The following is a 19,396-nucleotide window of genomic DNA, read 5'->3' as shown; positions in this document are numbered from 1 at the left end:
TAGCATTTATGGACATGCCCTGGATCATACAGGAGACCATTACCCTAAAGAGTGAGTCCCAGGCCAGGCAGCATCCACCACAAGCTGATTTAAGAAACCCTGGGCCTTAAGGGAATACCACCAGTAGTATGGCAGTACTCCTCATGATCTGGGGTGGCAGTGATGGCTATGGATGAGGCTCCTCTGCCTTTGGAAAAGAGAGGGAAGTGTGGTAATGACTGCATTTTGTAGTTTTAGTGCTGGCTCAGCTGCAACACAGTAGAACACAAGGTAGACCTGTATGGTTTTTGACTTCAGTCTCTGACTCTTGAACAGCACAGGACCCACCCAGAGCTTGGGGTATCTCTCTGCTCTGAAGGGAAGAACACAGCCTGGTTGGCTTTGCCACCTGCTGATTGTATAGCCCCTGGGCTTTGAGTGAACATAGGCAGTAGCCAGGGAATGGTTACAGCCAGTGCTTTTCTGAATTCAGGTCTGATCTAACTTGCCATCTACTTACTCATTCTGGTCACTTTTCTTGAGATGGTCATCACTTTGTACATGGAGGCCCAGCTGACCCTCCTCCAAAATGCCAGCCCTGCTAACTCTGCAGAATGCTCACTTCCCAAACAGCCTGTTGGCCTACAGTGATTCCTGCTATGGTCAGTTTCACCTGCAGACCCCCGATCTCTTTCTAGCCCTCCCATCCCTGCAAAGGAAGTCAACCTCCTGATCATAGCTGTGAGGTGTCCATGAGACAACCTGGTCTTTGAAATCAGACAGGTTAGGGTCCAATTGCCAGTGACCCTATCACTGGCTAAACTTCATCTTATCCATCTGCAAATACAGGATTTCATAAACTTAGAAAATAGAGGAAAAATATTTTTATGATTTCACACTTTGAAGACATCCTTAGTGACTATAGATGTATAATGGGAAACTGGTCCGTTTCCTGCTATTAATAATGTGTATCACATGCAAGATAGTCTTGATTGTACATGTACAGTCACTAAGATAGTTTTGATTGTACATGTATAGTCAGCACAGTCATAATAGTGATTGCTATGGGAGTGCTTCTGTCACTTTCTCCCCAGCTTTAAGTGGCTCAGAACAGAGAGAGAGACTCTGTATATTTGGAAGAAAGTAAGAGAAGAGAAAAAAGTCTCTGGCTGATAATCCAGATAATTATCCTCCATCTGGACCAAGACAATCAAGGTGGTACCTGTACAAGTATGCAGGAATCACAGTGTTACTGGGCTAGGGGTGCTCCCTAAAGCAGATACCACTTAGATCACAATATCCAAGTCCTTTCAAACATCTGGAAAACCTCCCCCAAAAGGATGGCTACAAACAAACTCAAAGAGTGAAGACTACAATAAATACCCAACTCCTCAATGCCAAGACACTAAAGAATATCTACTAGCATCAACATCATCCAGGAAAACTTGATCTCACCAAATTAACTAAATAAGGCAGCAGGGCCTAATCCTGGAGAACAGAGATATGTGACCTTTCAGACAGAGAATTTAAAATAGCTGTATTGAGAAAATGTAAATAAATTCATGATAACACAGAGAAAAAAATTCAGAATTCTGTCAGATAAATTCAACAGAGACATGGAAATAATTAAAAAGAATCAGGCTGAAATTCTGAAGCAGAAAAATGCAATTGGTATACTAAAGAATGCATTGGGATTTTTTAATAACATGATTAATCAAGTAGAATAAATAATTAGTGAGCTTAAAGACAGGCTACTTGAAAGAATACAGCCAGAAGAGACAAGAACACAATGAAGCACTTAAACAGGATCTAGAAAATAGCCCCAAAAGGGCAAATCTAAGATTTGTTGACTTGAAGAGAAGGTGGAGAAAGATATAGGAGTAGAAAAATTATTCAAAGGGATAACTTTTATTAAGTTAAAGTTTATTCAAAGGGAGAACTTTCCAAACCTAGAGAAAGATATCAACATCCAAATACAAGATGGCTATAAACACCAAGCAGATTTAACCTGAAGAAGACTACCTCAAAGCATTTAGTCATCAAGTTTCCAAAGGTCAAGGATAAAGAAGGGATCCTTAAAAGTACCAAGAAAAAAAAATAACATACAATGGAACTCCAATACGTCTGGCAGCAGACTTTTCAGTGGAAACTTCATGGGCCGGGAGAGAGTGGCATCACATATTTAAAGTGCTGAAGGGAAAAGCTTTACCTTAGAATAGTATATATGGCAAAAAATATCTTTGAAACATGAAGCATAAATGAATACTTTCCCAGACAATAAAAGGTGAAATTTAATCCACACCAGACCCACCTTAGAAGAAATATCAAAGGGTCCTTCAAACAGAAAGAAAAGGACACTAATGAGCAATAAATCATCACCTGATGATACAAAACTCACTGGTAATAGTAAATGTGCAGAAAAACACAGAGTATTATAAAACTATCACTGTGGTGTGTAAACTACTCTTATCCTAAGTAAAAAAAAAACTGAATGATGAACCAGTGAAAAATAATAACTACAATGTTTCAAGACATAGTACAATATAAATGGAAACAACAAAAAGTTAAAAATCAGGGAGACAAAGTAGAATTATTATTAGTTTTCTTTTTGCTTATTTGTTTATGCAAATTGTATTGTTATCAGGTTAAAATAGTGGGTTATAACATAGCATTAGTAAGCCTTGTGGTAACTTGAAACCAGAAAACGTACAATGGATACACAAAAAACAAAAAGCAAGAGAAACTAAAACATATCACCAGAAAAAAATCACTTTCACTAGAGGAACACAGAAGGGAAAAAAGAAAGTAGAGAAGACCATAAAGCAACCAAAAATCAAATAATAAAATGGCAGTAGTAAGTTCTTACTTATCATTAATAGCATTGAATGTAAATGGAGTAAACTCTCCAATCAAGACATAGATTGGTTAAATCAATGGAAAAACAAGACCTATTGATCTGTTGCCTTAAAGAAACACACTTTACCTGTAAAGACACGCATAGAGTGAAAATAAAGGGATGGAGAAAGATGTTTCATGCCAATGGAAACCAAAAAAGAGTAGGAATAGCTATAGTTATATTAGACAAAATGGATTTTAAGACACAAAACTAAAAGAAGAGGCAAAGAAGGACACTATATAATGATAAAACTGTTAATTTAACAGGAGTATATAACAATTTAAAATATACATACGCTCAACAGTGCATAACCTGGAGATGAACATGAAATATTATCAGAGCTAAAGAGAGATATAGGCCCTAATAAAGTAATAGCTGGAGACTTCAATATCACACTTTCAGCATTGGACAGATCTTCCAGACAGAAAATAAAAAATGAAACTTGTTGGACTTCATCTGTACCATAGACCAAATGTATCTAATAGATATTTACAGAAAATCTCATTCAGAGCTGCAGAGTACACATTCTTTTCCTCAGCACATTGATATATTATCAAGGATATATCATATGTTAGGTCACAAAACAAATCTCAAAACATTCAAAAGCAATTTAAATAGTATCAAGCATCTTATCTGGCCACAATGGAATAAAACTAGATTTTAATAACAAGAGGAATTTTGGAAACTATACAAATACACAGAAATTTAAGAATATGCTCCTGAATGATCAGTGTATCAATGAAAACATTAAAAAGGAAATTGAAAAATTTATTGAAACAAATGATAATGGAAACACAACATACCCAAATCTATGAGATATAGCAAAAGTAGTACTAAGATGGAAATTTATAGATGTAAATGCCTACATCAAAAACAAGGAAAAACTTCAAATGAATAATCTAACAACGCATCTTAAAGAACTAGAAAAGTATGAATAAATCCAAAACTATAATTAGAAGAAATAATAAATATGAGAGCAGAAATAAACGAAATTGAAATGAAAAAACAACAAAAAAATCAATGAAACAAAAAGTTGAGTTTTGAAAAGTTAAACAAAATTGAAAAACCTTTAGCCAAACAATGAAAAAAGGAGAGACTAAATAAATAAAATTAGAAAGTAAAAAAGAAACATTATAACTGATACTGAAGAACTTCAAAGACTCATTAGCAGCTACTAGGAGCAACTACATGCCAATAATTTGGAAAATCTAGAAAAAGTGGGCAAATTCCTAGATACATTCAACCTAGCAAGATTAAACCAAAGGAAATCCAAAACCTGAACAGACCAGTAACAAGTAATGAGATTGAAGCTATAATAAAAAGTCTTCAACTAAAGAAAAGCTTGGGACCTGATGGCTTCACCACTGAATTCTACCAAATATTTAAAGAAAAATTAATATCAATTTGACTCAAACTATTCTGAAAAATAGAAGAGGAGGGAATATTTCCAAACTCATTCTATTAGGCCAGCATACCCTGATTCTGAATCTACATAAAGACACATAAAACAACAATAACAATACCACCCAACTACAGGCCAATATCTCTGATGAATATTGATACAAAAATCCTCAGCAAAATATTAGGAAATTGAATTCAACAATACATTAGAAAAATCATTCACCATGATCGATACGGTTTGGCTCTGTGTCCCCACCCAAATCTTATGACAAATTGTAATTCCCAATGTTGGGGGAGGAACTTGGTGAGAGGTTACTAGACCATGGCAGTGGATTTCCCCCTTGCTCTTCTCATGGTAGTGAGTTCTCAAGAGATCTGGCTGTTTAAAAATATGTAGCACTTTCCACTTCTGTCTCTCTTTGTCCTGCTCCGCCACGATAAGACACCCTGGCTTTCCCTTCACCTTTCACTATGATTATATGTTTCCTGAGGCTTCCCAGCCATGTTTCATTTACAGCCTGTGGAACTGTGAGTCAATTAAACCTCCTTTCTTCATAAATTACCCAGACTCAGGTAGTTTTTTATAGCAATGTGAGAATGGGCTAATACAGAAAATTAGTACCAGAGAAGTAGAGCATTGCTATAAAGATACCTGAAAATGTGGAAGACATCTCAGAACTGGGCAATAGATGAGTTTAGAACAGTTGGAGGGATCAGAAGAAGACAGGGAGAGGAACTTTGGAACTTTCTAGAGATGCGAATGGTTTTGATCAAAATGCTGATAGTGATATGGACAGTGAAGTCCAAGCTGTGGTGGTCTTAGATGGAAATGAGGAACTTATTTAAAACTGGAGTAAAGGTCATGCTTGCTATGCTTTAGCAAAGAGACTTGCAGCATTGTGCCCCTGGTCTAGAGATCTTTGGAACTCTGAACTTGAGAAAGACAATTTAAGGTATCTGGCAGAAGAAATCTCTAAGTAGCAAAGCACTCCTGATGTGGTCTGGCTGCTTTTAAAAGCCTACAATCATTTGCATAAACAAATAAATGACCTGAAAATATAACTTATATTTAAAAAGAAAGCAGAGCATAAAAGTTTGCACAATTTGCAGCTCAACTATGCAGTAGAAAGAAAAACCCAATTTCAGATGAGGAATTCAAGGCTGCAGATATTTGCATAAGTAAAGAAGAGCTGAATGTTAATAGCCAAGGCAATGGGGAAAATACTTCTAGGGTATTTCAGAGATCTTTGTGGCAGCCCCTCCCATCACAGTCCTGGAGGCCTAGGAGAAAAGCATGGTTTCTTGGGCCAGGCCCAAGGCCCTGCTACTCTGTGCAGTCTTGGGACTTGAAACCCTGCATCCCAGCTGCTCCAGCTCTAGCCATGGTGACAAGGGGCCAAGGTACAGCTTGGGACCTTGCCTCAGAGTGTGCAAGCCCCAGGGCTTCACGGCTTTTACACGGTTTTGGGCCTGCAGGTGCACAGGAGGCAAGAGTTGAAGTTTGGGAGCCTCTGCCTAGATATCAGAGGATGTATGAAAACACTTGGATGACTAGGCAGAAGTCTGCTGCAGGGGTACAGCCCTCCTAATACAGGATAATCTGTACTAGGGCAATGCATAGGGGAAATGTTGGAGCCACCACAGAGAGTCCCCATTGGGGCCCTGCCTAGTGGAGATGTGAGAAGAGGGACACAATCCTCCAGACCCCAGAATGGTAGATCCACTGATAGCTTGCAGTGTGTGCCAGGAAAAGCCACAGTCACTCAATGCCAGCTTGTGAAAGCAGCCATTCAGACTGTACTCTGCAGAGCCACAGGTATGGAATTGCCAATGCCTTGGGAGCCCACCCCTTGCATCAATGTGGCCTGGATGTGATACATGGGGTCAGGGGATTATTTCAGAGCTTTAAGATCTAATGACTACCCTCCTGGGTTTTGGACTTGCATGGGGTCTGTAGCCCCTTTGTTTTGGTCAATTTCTCCCTTTTGGAATGGGAGGATTTATCCAATGCCTATACTGCCATTGCATCTTGGAAGTAACTGACTTGTTTTTCATATTACAGGATCATAGATGGAAGGGACTTACCTTGTCTCAGTGAACAATGGGAAAAAGAAATAAATTATTCCCATTTACAACAGCTGCACACAAAATTAAATACCTAGGAATTAGTTTAACCAAATAAATGAAAGATCTCTATGATGAAAACAGTTGAAAAGGACACCAAAAAATGGAAATATATTCTATGTTTATTAGTTGGAAGAATCAATATTGTCAAAATATCCATACTACTAAAAGCAATCTGCAGATTCAATGTGATCCCTATTAAAATACCAATGGCATTCTTCACAGAAATAGAAAAAACAATACTCAAATTTATATGGAACCACAAAAGACCTAGAATAGCTAAAACCATCCAAAGCAAAAATTACTGAGCTGGAGGAATCACATTACCTGACTTTAAATTATACCACAAAGCTATAGTAACCAAAATAGCATGGTACTGACATAAAAACAAACACATAGACCAATAGAATGAAATGGAGAACCCAGAAACAACTCCAAACTACTATTTTAAACTCAGTTTAGATAAAGGTGCCATGAACATACACTGGGGAAAAGATAGTATCTTCCATAAGTGATGCTGGGAAAATTGGATATCCATATGCAGAAGAATGAAACCAGACCCCTATCTGTTACCATATACAAAAATGAAATCAAAATGGATTCAAGACCTAAAATCTAAGACCTAAAACTGTAAGACTACTACAAGAAAACGATAGAGAAAGCTTCCAGGACAAGGGTGTGGGCAAACATTTCTTGATCAATACCCCAGAAACACAAGCAACCAAAGCAAACATGGACATATGGGATCACATCAAGTTAAAAAAACTTCTACACAACAAAAAAAGCAATCAACAAAGTGAAGAGACAACCCACAGAATGGGCGCAAATAGTTGCAAACTACTCCTCTGATAAGAGATTAATAACCAGGATATATAATGAGCTCACTATCATCCCACTCTAGTTAAAATGGCTTATATCCAAAGAAAGCCAATAACAAATACTGGCAAGAATGTGGAGAAAAGGAAACCCTTATACACTGTTGGTGGGCATGTAAATTAGTGTAACCACTATGACGAACAGTTTGGAGTTTCCTCAAAAAACTAGGAGTAAAGCTACCATATGATCTAGCAATTCCACTGCTGGGTTTATACCCAAAAGAAAGAAAATCAGTATACTGAACAGTTAGCTGAACTCCTATGTTTGTTGCAGTGCTGTTTACAATACCTAAGATTTGGAAGCAACCTAAATGTCCATCAACAGATAAATGGATAAAGAAAATGTGGTACATATACACAATGGAGTGCTATTCAGTCATATAAAAGAATATGATCCAATCATTTGCAACTACATAGATGGAATTGGAAATTATTATGTTATGTGAAATAAGCTGGGCACAGAAAGACAAACAGTGCATGTTCTTACTTATTTGTGGAATCTAAAAATCAAAACAATTGAACTCATGGACATAGAGAGTAGAAGATGGTTACCAGAAGTTGGGAAGAATAATGAGGAGCTGCAGGGGAGGTGGGGTTGGTTAACGGATACAAAAAAACTAGTTAAAGAATGAATGAGACCCACTATTTGATAGCACAATAGGTTGACTATAGTCAATAACAACTTAATTGTACATTTTAAAATAACTTAGAGTATAATTGAATTGTTTGTAACTCAAAGGATAACTGTTCAAGTTGAACTGTTCAACTTCATTCCCTATGTTGTGCTTATTTCACATTGCATATGTGTATCAAAACATCTCATGAACCCATGAATCTATACACCTATTATGTACCCAGAAAAATTTAAAAAGCTAAAAAAAATTTTTAAATAAAGAATACGGTGTGCTTATTTGACACTTTCTTTTGAAGTGTTCATGCCAGTCTTTTACTCATTCTAAAATTTGGTTAGCTTCTAATTATTTAGTTCTCAGAGCTATTCTGAAAACAAATACTTTGTTTCTTTCAGTTTGTGGCTTTCTTCCATGTGCTTAATGTTGCCTTTTAAACAGCAAAAGTTTTATTTCTGATGAATTTTTTTTTTATTTTATGGTTTGCTCTTTTTGTGCTCTAAAAAATATCCCCCTATCCCAAAGTTGTAAAAGTTTAAGAATGTTTTATTCTATAAGTTTTATAGCTTTGACATTTATATTTGGTTTCACAAATCATTTTGACTTAAATTATTATGCACGACATAAGGGTCAAAAGTTCAAAAGAACATCCAGTTGTTCAAACACTACTTGTTGGAAAAAACTGTCTTTTCTTCCTCTAAATTACCTTGGCATGTTTACTGAAATTAATTGACCATATATGTATGGGCCTAGTTCTGCAATATCTAATTGGTTTCCAGATTTCTCTATAGGCCAACACCACACTGTCTTAGCTATTATGATAGGAAGTCTTTCAGATGGCTCCCAGTGATCTTTGCTTTCTGGTTTTCTCATTCTATTGTAATGAGACTCTTGATTTTCTAAAAGAGATTGTGTAAGACATGCATTATTTTTCCCTTAAGTTTTTGAATTAAACTACTAAAGCCATCTAGTCTCAGAGTTCTTTTGTGAGAATCTTTCAAATCATAAAATTCAATTTCTAAACTAAAACAACGCTATTTACTTAACTTTTGGTAATAGTTGCCTTTCAAAAAATCTGAACATTTACCTTCTGAGCTGTAGCATTTATTGATATAAAGTTGTTCATAATACGCTTATTATAATTTTAATGTCTGTAGGATCTGGTGATGCCCTTTCTTCATTCCTGATGTTAATGTGTTTGTGTGTGTGTGTGTGTGTGTGTGTGTGTGTGTGTGTGTGTGTGTGTATAATATATATATTTTATTGGCCTTTAGGTTCTGGGGTACATGTGCAGAACATGCAGGATTGTTGCATAGGTACATACATGGCAATGTGGTTTGCTGCCTCCATCCCCATCACCTACATCTGGCATCTCTCCCCTTGCTATCTCTCCCCAACTCCCCACCCCCCACCATCCCTCCCCTATTTCCCCCCAACTGACCCCAGTGTGTAGTACTCCCCTCCCTGTGTCCATGAGTTCTCATTATTCAACACCCACCTATGAGTGAGAACATGTGGTGTTTGATTTTCTGTTCCTGTGTCAGTTTGCTGAGAATGATGGTTTCCAGATTCATCCATGTTCCTACAAAGGACACGAACTCATCATTTTTTATGGCTGCATAGTATTCTATGGTGTATATGTGCCACAATTTCCTTGTCCAGTCTATCATCAATGGGCATTTGGGTTGGTTCCATCAATGGGCATTTGGGTTGGTTCCAGGTCTTTTCTATTGTAAACAGTGCCACAATGAACATACGTGTGCATGTGTCTTTATAATAGAATGATTTATAATCCTTTGGATATATATACAGTAACAGGATTGTGGGGTCAAATAGAATTTCTATTTCTAGGTCCTTGAAGAATCACCACACTGACTTCCACAATGGTTGAACTAATTTACGCTCCCACCAAGAATGTAAAAGTGTTCCTGTTTCTCCACATCCTCTCTAGCATCTGTTGTCTCCAGATTTTTAATGATCGCCATTCTAACTGGCATGAGATGGTATCTCAATGTGGTTTGGTTTGCATTTCCCTAATGACCAGTGTCGAAGAGCATTTTTTTATATGTTCCTTGGCCTCAAATATGTCTTCTTTTGAAAAGTGTCTGTTCATATCCTCTGCCCACTTTTGAATGGGTTTGTTTTCTTCTTGTAAATCTGTTTGAGTTCTTTGTAGATTCTGGGCATTAGCCCTTTGTCAGATGGGTAGATTGCAAAAATTGTTTGCCATTCTGTTGGTTGCTGGTTCACTCTAATGATTGTTTCTTTTGTTGTGCAGAAGCTCTGGAGTTTGAATAGATCCTATTTGTCTATTTTGACTTTTGTTGCCAATGCTTTTGGTGTTTTAGTCATGAAGTTCTTGCCTATGCCTATGTCCTGAATGGTTTTACTGAGGCGTTCTTCTAGGGTTTTCATGGTGTTAGGTCTTATATTTAAGTCTTTAATCCATCTGGAGTTAATTTTAGTGTAAGGTGTCAAGAAGAGGTCCAGTTTCTGCTTTCTGCACATGGCTAGCCAGTTTTCACAATACCTTTTATTAAACAGGGAATCCTTTCCCATTGCTTTTGTCAGGTTTGTCAAAGATCAGATGTTTGCAGATGTGTGGCATTGCCTCTGAGGCCTCTTTTCTGTTCCATTGGTCTATATCTTTGTTTTGGCACCAGTACCATGCTGTTTTGATTACTGTAGCAATCAAATTGCAGTATAGTTTGAAGTCAGGTAGCATGATGCCTCCAGCTTTCTTCTTTTTGCTTAGAATTGACTTGGCTATGTGGGCTCTCTTTTGGTTCCATATGAAGTTTAGGTGGTTTTTTCCAGTTCTGTGAAGAGGGTCTTAGGTAGTTTGATGTGGATAGCATTGAATCTATAAATTACTTTGGGCAGTATGGCCATTTTCAGAATATTGATTCTTCCTAACAATAAGCATGGAATGTTTTTCCATCTGTTTGTGTCCTCTCTTATTTCCTTGAGCAGTGGTTTGTAGCTCTCCTTGAGGAGGACCTTTACATCCTTTGTTAGCTGTATTCCTAGGTATTTTATTCTCTTTGTGGCAGTTGTGAATGGCAGTTTGTTCTTGATTTGGCCCTCTGTTTGTCTGTTACTGTTGTACAGTAATGCTTGTGATTACTGCACATTGATTTTGTATCTTGAGACTTTGCTGAAGTTGCTTATCAGTTTCAGGAGATTTTGGGCTGAAATGATGAGGTCTTCTAAATATACAATCCTGTCATCTGCAAATAGAGACAATTTGACTTCCTCCTTTCCTAATTGAATGCCCTTTATTTCTTTTTCTTGCCTGATTTCTCTGGCTAGAATTTCCAATACTTTATTGAATAGGAGTGGTGAGAAAGGGCATCCTTGTCTAGTGCCAGGTTTCAAAGGGAATGCTTCCAGTTTTTGCCCATTCAGTATGATCTTGGCTGTGGGTTTGTCATAAACAGCTTTTATTATTTTGAGATATATTCCTTCAATACCTAGTTTCTTGAGAGTTTTTGGCATAAAGGGCTGTTGAATTTTGTCGAAGGCCTTCTCTGAGTCTATTGAGATAATCATGTGGTTTTTGTCTTTGGTTCTATGTGGTGAATTACATTTATAGATTTGCATTTGTTGAACCATCCTTGCATCCCCGGGATGAAGGCCACTTGATCGTGATGGATAAGCTTTCTGATGTGCTGTTGCAATCGGTTTGCCAGTATTTTATTGATGATTTGTACATCAATGTTGATCATGGGTATTGGCCTGAAGTTTTCTTTTCTTGCTGAGTCTCTGCTGAGTTTTGGTATCAGGATGATGTTGGTCTCAAATAATGATTTGGGAAGGATTCCCTCTTTTTGGATTGTTTGGAATAGTTTCAGAAGGAGTGGTACCAGCTCCTCTTTGGATGTCTGGCAGAATTCAGCTGTGAACTCATCTGGACCTGGGCTTTCTTTGGTTTATAGGCTATTAATTGCTGCTTCAACTTCAGCTCTTGTTATTGATCTATTCAGGGTTTTGACTTCTTCCTGGTTTAGGCTTGGGAGTGTGCAAGTGTTCAGAAATTTATCCATTTCTTCCAGGTTTACTGGTTTATGTGCATAGAGTTGTTTGTAGTAATCTCTGATGGTGGTATTTTTGTGGAATCAGTGGTGATATCCCCTTTATCGTTTTTTATTGCATCTATGTGATTATTCTCTTTTCTTTTTTATTAATCTGGCTAGTGGTCTATTTTGTTGATCTTTTCAAAAAACCAGCTCCTGGATTTATTAAAATTTCGAAGGGTTTTTTTGTGTCTCTATCTCCTTCAGTTCTGCTCTGATCTCAGTTATTTCTTGTCTTCTGCTAGGTTTTGAGTTTTTTGGTCTTGCTCCTCTAGCTCTTTGAATTTTGATGATAGGTTGTTGATTTTAGATCTTTCCTTGCTTCTCTTGTCAGCATTTATTGTTATAAATTTTCCTCTAGACACTGCTTTAAATGTGTCCCAGAGATCCTGGTACATTATGTCTTCATTCTCATTGGTTTTGAAGAACATCTTTATTTCTCCCTTCATTTCATTGTTTATCCAGTCAACATTCAGTTGTTCAGTTTCCATGAAGTTGTGTGGTTTTCAGTTTCTGAATTCTGAGTTCTAATTTGATTGCACTGTGGTCTGAGAGACTGTTTGTTGTGATTTCTGTTCTTCTGCATTTGCTGAGGAGTAATTTACTTCCAATTATGTGGTCAATTTTAGAGTAGGTGTGATGTGGTGCTGAGAAGAATGTATATTCTGTGGATTTGGGGTGGAGAGTTCTGTAAATGTCTATTAGGTTTCCTTGGTCCAGATCGGAGTTCAAGTCCTGGATATCCTTGTTAATTTCTGTCTCCTTGATCTGTCTAATATTGACAGTGGAGTGATAAAGTCCCCTACTATTATTGTGTGGATGTCTAAGTCTCTTTGTAGGTCATTGAGAACTTGCTTTATGTATCTGGGTGCTCCTGTATTGGGTACTTATATATTTAGGATCGTTAGCTTTTCTTGTTGCATTGATCCCTTTGCCATTATGTAATGCCCTCCTTTGTCTCTTTTGATCTTTGTTGGTTTAAAGTCTATTTTATCAGAGACTAGGATTGCAACTTCTGCTTTTTTTTTTTTTTTTTTTCCTTTTTGCTCTTCATTTGCTTGGTAAATCTTCCTCCATTGCTTTATTTTGAGCCTACGTGTATCCCTGCATGTCAGATGGGTTTTCTGGATACAGCACACCAATGAGTTTTGACTGTATCCAATTTGCCACTCTGTGTCTTTTGATTAGGGAATTTAGCCCATTTACATTTAAGGTTAATATTGTTATGTGTGAAATTGATCCTGCCATTTTGATGCTAGCTGGTTTTTTTCCCGTTAGTTAACTCAGTTTCTTCATTGTGTCTATGCTCTTTACCACTTGGTACATTTTTGGAGTGGCTGGTACTGGTTGTTCCTTTCTATGTTTAGTGTTTCTTTCAGAAGCTCTTGTAAGGCAGGTCTGGTGGTGATGAAATCTCTGAGCAATTTCTTGTTCATAAAGGATTTTATTTCTCCTTTGCTTGTGAAGCTTAGTTTGGCTGGATATGAAATTCTAGGGTGAAAGTTCTTTTCTTTAAGGATGTTGAATATTGGCCTCCCACTCTCTTCTGGCTTGTAGAGTTTCTGTTGAGAGATCCACTGTGAGTCTGATGGGCTTTCCTTTGTGGGTAACCTGACCTTTCTCTCTGGCTGCCCTAAGGATTTTTTCCATCATTTCAACCCTGGTGAATCTGATGATTATGTGCCTTGGAGTTATTTTTCTCGAGGAATATCTTTGTGGTCTTCTCTGTATTTCCTAGACTTGAATATTGGCCTGCCTTGCTAGGTTGGGGAAGCTCTCCTGGATAATATCCTGAAGAGTGTTTTCCAGCTTGGATTCATTCTCTCCATCACATTCAGGTACACCCATCAAACGTAGATTACGTCTTTTCAAATAATCCCATATTTCTTGGAGGCTTTGTTCATTTCTTTTTACTCTTTTTTCTCTAATCTTGCCTTCTCATTTTATTTCATTAAGTTGATTTTCAATCTCTGATATCCTTTCTTCTGCTTGGTTGATTCGACTATTGAAACTTGTGTATGCTTCGTGAACTTCTCGTGTTGTGTTTTTCAGCTCCATCAATTCATTTATATTCTTCTCTAAGCTGTTTATTCTCAGTAGCATTTCTTCAAACCCTTTTTCAAGGTTCTTAGTTTATTTGCATTGCATTAGAACATGTTCTTTTGCTCAGAGAAGTTTGTTCCTACCCACTTTCTGAAGCCTTTTTCTGTCAATTCATCAGACTCATTCTCCATCCAGTTTTGTTCCCTTACTGGTGAGGAGTTGTGATCCCTTGGAGGAAGACAGGTGTTCTGGTTTGGGGTGTTCTCATCCTTTTTGTCCTGGTTTCTTTCCATCTTTGTGGATTTATCTGCCTGTAGTCTTTGTAGTTGCTGACTTTCAGATGGGGTCTCTGAGTGTACATCCTTTTTATTTATGATGAAGTTATTTCTTTCTGATTTTTAGTTTTCTTTCTAACAGTCAGGCCCTTCTGTTGTAGGACTGCTAGAGGTGCATTCCAGACTCTGCTTGCCTGGGGATCACCTGCAGCAGCTGCAGAACAGTAAGCGTTGCTGCCAGTTTCTTCTTCTGTTATCTTTGTCTGAGAAGGATACCTGCCAGATGTCAGCCTGAGCTCTCCTTTGAGTTGTCTCTTTGGATATATGGGGTTTCGGGGCTGCTAGAGGAGACAGTCTGTCCCTTATAGGAGCTCAAGTGCTGAGTTGTGAATTCCATTGTTCCATTAATAGCTGCTGGGGAGGTACATTTAATTCTGCTGCAGCTTAACTCATAGCCGCCTTTTTTTTTCCAGGTGCTCTGTCTTGGGAAGGTGGGGCTTTATTTATAAGTCCTGACATGCTGCTTCCTTTTTTCAGAGATGCCCTGCCCAGCAAGGAGGTAGCCTAGTCACAGTCTGCCAGCAGAGGCATTGCTGAGTTGCTGTGGGCTCTTCCCAGCTGCTGTGTAAACTTCCTTGCAGTTTTGTTTATAAAGGCATAGTTAGAACTGCCTTGGTAATGGTGGTCTGCCTCAGTAATGGCAGACTGTCTCTGTAATGGCGGACTGCCTCAGTAATGGCAGATTCCCTCTGTAATGGCAGACTGCCTTGGTAATGGTGGACTGCCTTAGTAATGGTGGATGCCCTTCCCCCTCACAGACCTGGACCATCCTGGGTCCAGCTGTGCTTTCTGTGAAACTCTCAATCCAGAGCATTTCAGATTGCTAGTCTTTGTAGGGGTGGGGCCTGCTGAGCCAGATCACCTGGCTCCCTGTTTCAGCCCCTTTTTTTTCAGTTGAATGGGTGACTGTCTCCCAGGTGTTCCAGGTGCCAGTTGAATCAGCAACCAGATTTGTATGAGTTTTTGTGTAGACACCCGCTGCACCGGCTGAAACAGCCATGCAGGAGACTCATGGTGCTTTTCTGCCTGGGAAGCTCCTGGTCTGTGGGCAGTAAAAACTCGTTTGGAAATGCGGTGATCACTCACCTTCTGTGTTCTTGCTGGGAACTGCACTTCAGAGCTCTAACTATTCAGCAACCTTGGATCGTCTACCCTAATATTTTTCTTTCATTTCTTGATGAACCCAACTAGAGATGTTAAATTTTACTGACATTTTCTAAGAACCAGTTTTTGTATCACTGTTTTTTCTGCTATTTATATTCCATTTTACTGACTTCTGCTTTCCATATATAATTTTATTTCAAATTGATTTTGGTTTAATTTATTCCTTGTTTAGCTTTTTACAGCTGAAATTTAGATCACTAATTTTTAGACCTTACTCTTTTCTAAAATAAACATTTAATGTTAGCTTTTTCTCTAAGTACTGCTTTAGCTACATCTCAGAAATTCTATGTTATATTTTCATTTTCATTCAATTAAAATTGTTTTATAATTTTCCCTGTGATTTATTCTTTGACCTTTGAGTAATTTATAAATGATTTTTTCAAATATTTGTAGATTTCTTAGGAAGCTGTTTGTTATTCTTTTAAATTTAGCTTCATTTTTGTCAGAGAACATGCTCTCAATAATTTTGTCTTACAAATTTGATATTTTACTTGGTAAATTTTTCATGTGTGCTTGAAAATAATTTTATTCTAATGTTGCACAAAGTATGATGTAAATGTTAATTATGTTTATCTGGTTGATAATGTGTAAGTCTTCCATATCTTTATTAATTTTATATCTGTTTTATTAATTATTGAGAAAGGAATTTAAAAATGCCTAACTAAATTGAGTTTATTCTTTATTCTCTGTTTCATCACTTTTTGCTTTATTTTGAAGCTCTCTTATTGCTTATAAGCACCATAATTGTGTCTATTTAATATGTTAATCTCTTTAATATGCAGTTTCTCTTTATTTTTAGTAGCAGCCCTTGTCCTAGATATTAATATTTAATATCATATATCTTTTTGTCTTTTTACCTTTATTTGCATTTTTAGATGTAAAATGAGTTTCTTTTAGAAAACAACTTGTTGGTACTTAGTTTTATATCCAGTCTAACAATGTTTGAATTAGATTGTAAACCATTAACATCTAAGTACTTATTGATATGGTTAGGTAAATAAACCATTTATATTTACATCTGTCCTGCATTCCTGTTTTTCTTCTTTCCTTTCTTCTTAGGATTAGTTGAACAATTCTCAGAATTCTATCTTATGCCAACCTTCAGCTTATTAGGTAGACTCTCTACCTCTGGCTTACTAAAAGGTTTACTTTTTGGGTATAATATAAAGTGCCTTTCTGTAAGAATTTTCAATATTACTTTAGCGGTTCTCTTAAACTGAAAACAAGATTAGAAAAGAGAAATTCTTAAAATAGCTATTCTATAAGCCTAAATGAGATAGAACATGTAAATAATTTAACTTTTCAAAAATCAAAGACAATATATGGTTGCTCAATAAAGAAAAATGATGCATAGAATCAGGTGTCAAAATGTATTAACTTCCAAGTTGGTTCTTCCAAGCAAACGACTCATAAACTGGCCTTTAGATTAAACTACATTAAGAAATGGGGTGCACTGAAAGCATCATTGAAAAAACTATTGGAAGAATAGGCTCAAATTTACACTCAATCAGTAACTTACTCCTTAATACTGAAGGATCATCAAAAGCTTCTAGCTCCAGTTTTCTAACTTGGTTAATTAAAAATACTTTTCACACCTACTTTGCAAGACTCTTATAAGGAACAAGTGGAACCATGTTAATGAAAGTCCCATAAAAGGACTATAATAGTTAAAATTACTGTTATTTTCTTAGGGTATAACTCATCATAAACATCCATTCACCTGAACAAAAAAGAACATCGCCTACACAAATACACACTAGGATAGCTATTTAAGCTTGTATGGAAGAAGGGCAAGGAAGGAAATGATTTAAGTTACAGAATTTAGGTTTATAAATATTAATAAAAAATAAAAGAATTATCTACCATTTGTCTAGGATTTTATAAATATGGAACAATAAAAACTGCTCCATCCTGTGTTGCTTTGAGCAGAATCTAAAGATTTATATTCCGCTTTATTAATAAAACTTGTATGTTATATATCGTAAGTATCAATCTGTCTCCATTTAATATCTTTCCAATATTATTTATACAAGCTTTTGGAATGAACTTCTGGTTGGTCTCTCAGTTTAGCTATAGTCCCATTTCAAATTCTACAAAATTATAGGTTTAATAAACATCAAAGAAAATGTATCAAGTCAATTTCATCTGTGACCCTTTAGACCAAGAAAGCCCAGTGTGCTGAGGTTTGACATGCTATGAATGTTCAATACCAGTATCCATATCCTGACCTTGGAATTCAGTTTTTGACTCAGTTAAAATAAGAACTACTACCCTCCTTGCTTCAGGAGAGCACTGAGTTTGCTTGTGACAACACTATGTGTTAGTACATCATGTTTCCTTCTCCTTGACTGTTCTATTCCTATTCTTTTGGTTCCGTACTTTCTGGCAATAGGTTTTCTACATATGTAATACCTCCATATCTTTTATGATAATAGTACCAACACTATGGTTATTGGGAAGCAAACATACCTTCCACCCATAAACCAAAGAGGCTTCTGGATGACGACATATAGGGGTAGCTTTGTTTTTTGAGGTCCTTTCCTAGGATAGAAGAAAGGCTAGTGGCATTATTTCCACTATCCTTGGGAAGAGATGGAGTTCTGGAGTAAAGCTTACCCTCTTGTCTTCCAATACGAAAGTCTTAATTCTAGTCTCTTTTGTAACCCACAGGTATTTCCTCTTTTGTACCAAAGCCTTTTTTTTACTTGTAGTTATCTTTTTACTGAATTCATATTCATATTGTCTACTACTCCCCCATCAAGTAATAATTACTATTACATGTTATTACAGACATGTTATGTTCACTGAATTTTCTGTCTTTATATATTGCTCTATACCAGCAGTCTCTCATGTACACATGCTTGATTTTAAGATAGATTATAAGCTTCCTAAAAGATAAAAAAGACCCTATACCTTATAATTCCTTATGCCCACTATTGCATCTAGCTGTATTAATATAAAAATATTTGATTCAAGTCAATGAGTCCATTGTTCACATGAGATACGCCACAAAAATGAGAAAACTACATCACTAATAACATTTTTTACCAATTAGGCAATCATTGGTCCATTTACTTATTTTTATACCATCTCCATTCAGATTTCCAGATTAGTCTACATAGTCTGGCTCTGTCTTCCCCAACTTTGGTTCTATCTTTAACCCACTGTAATAAGCGTTTCACTGTTGTAACTCAAAAACCTCAGTAAAATGCCATTGATGACTACTAAAGAAGATTGACCAGTCACTTTCTTGACTTCATTCTTAAGTCTCAGCACAACACTTGGTAGGCATAAGTTTATTCTATTAAATAAATAAGTAAATCTTGCTCAGCATTTCTGGAACATTTGATATAGCTATGTTTCCTTCTTGAAATATTTTCCTCCTTCAGCTTTTGAGACATGAATCTTTCCTAGATTTTCTTTTCTTTCTGTGATTGTCCTCCACTGTCTCCTATTGCTCTTCCAACTCCCAAATGAAGATGTTATCCAAAGCTCTATTCAAGACTTCAGTTTGCTTCACGTTTTTCCCTTGGGTGATATCATCCATTTCTCCCGTCTCTTTTGTCTTTCTATAGATGCATCAAATATTGATACCATCTAATTTGACCTGCATTTCAGAGCCCCTGTTTGCCTACCCAGCAACTAAATTTTATTGTTCCACGGGTACTATAAGCTTACATGGCCACAAAAGACCTTAGTATCTTCCTTTAAATCTGCTCCTTCTTGTGTATCCACTGTCGTATTTCTTTATCACATCACCCTTCTATCTGATCCTTGAGTTCATCTTCAACTCTTGCTTGCCCTTCAAACCTTATACTCAATCAGTCTTCAAGCTGTACTGTGTCATGGTACATACTGTGTAGAGGCATATATC

The 19,396-nt window shown here is 36.8% G+C and overlaps 1 protein-coding gene across 1 annotated transcript in view; it reads right to left on the bottom strand.

Moving 5' to 3' along the window:
• PLCXD3 (phosphatidylinositol specific phospholipase C X domain containing 3) overlaps positions 1-19,396 on the bottom strand; it is a 196,618-nt gene that overhangs the window by 80,682 nt on the left and 96,540 nt on the right. The gene's annotated exons all lie outside the window — the stretch shown is intronic.

This window comes from Sapajus apella, unplaced genomic scaffold (genome assembly GCF_009761245.1).
Source record: "Sapajus apella isolate SASKATOON/1434 unplaced genomic scaffold, GSC_monkey_1.0 scaffold11, whole genome shotgun sequence".
Classification (NCBI taxonomy): domain Eukaryota; kingdom Metazoa; phylum Chordata; class Mammalia; order Primates; family Cebidae; genus Sapajus; species Sapajus apella.
Note: the sequence above shows the minus strand (reverse complement) of the source record. Positions and strands in the feature narration are given on the sequence as shown.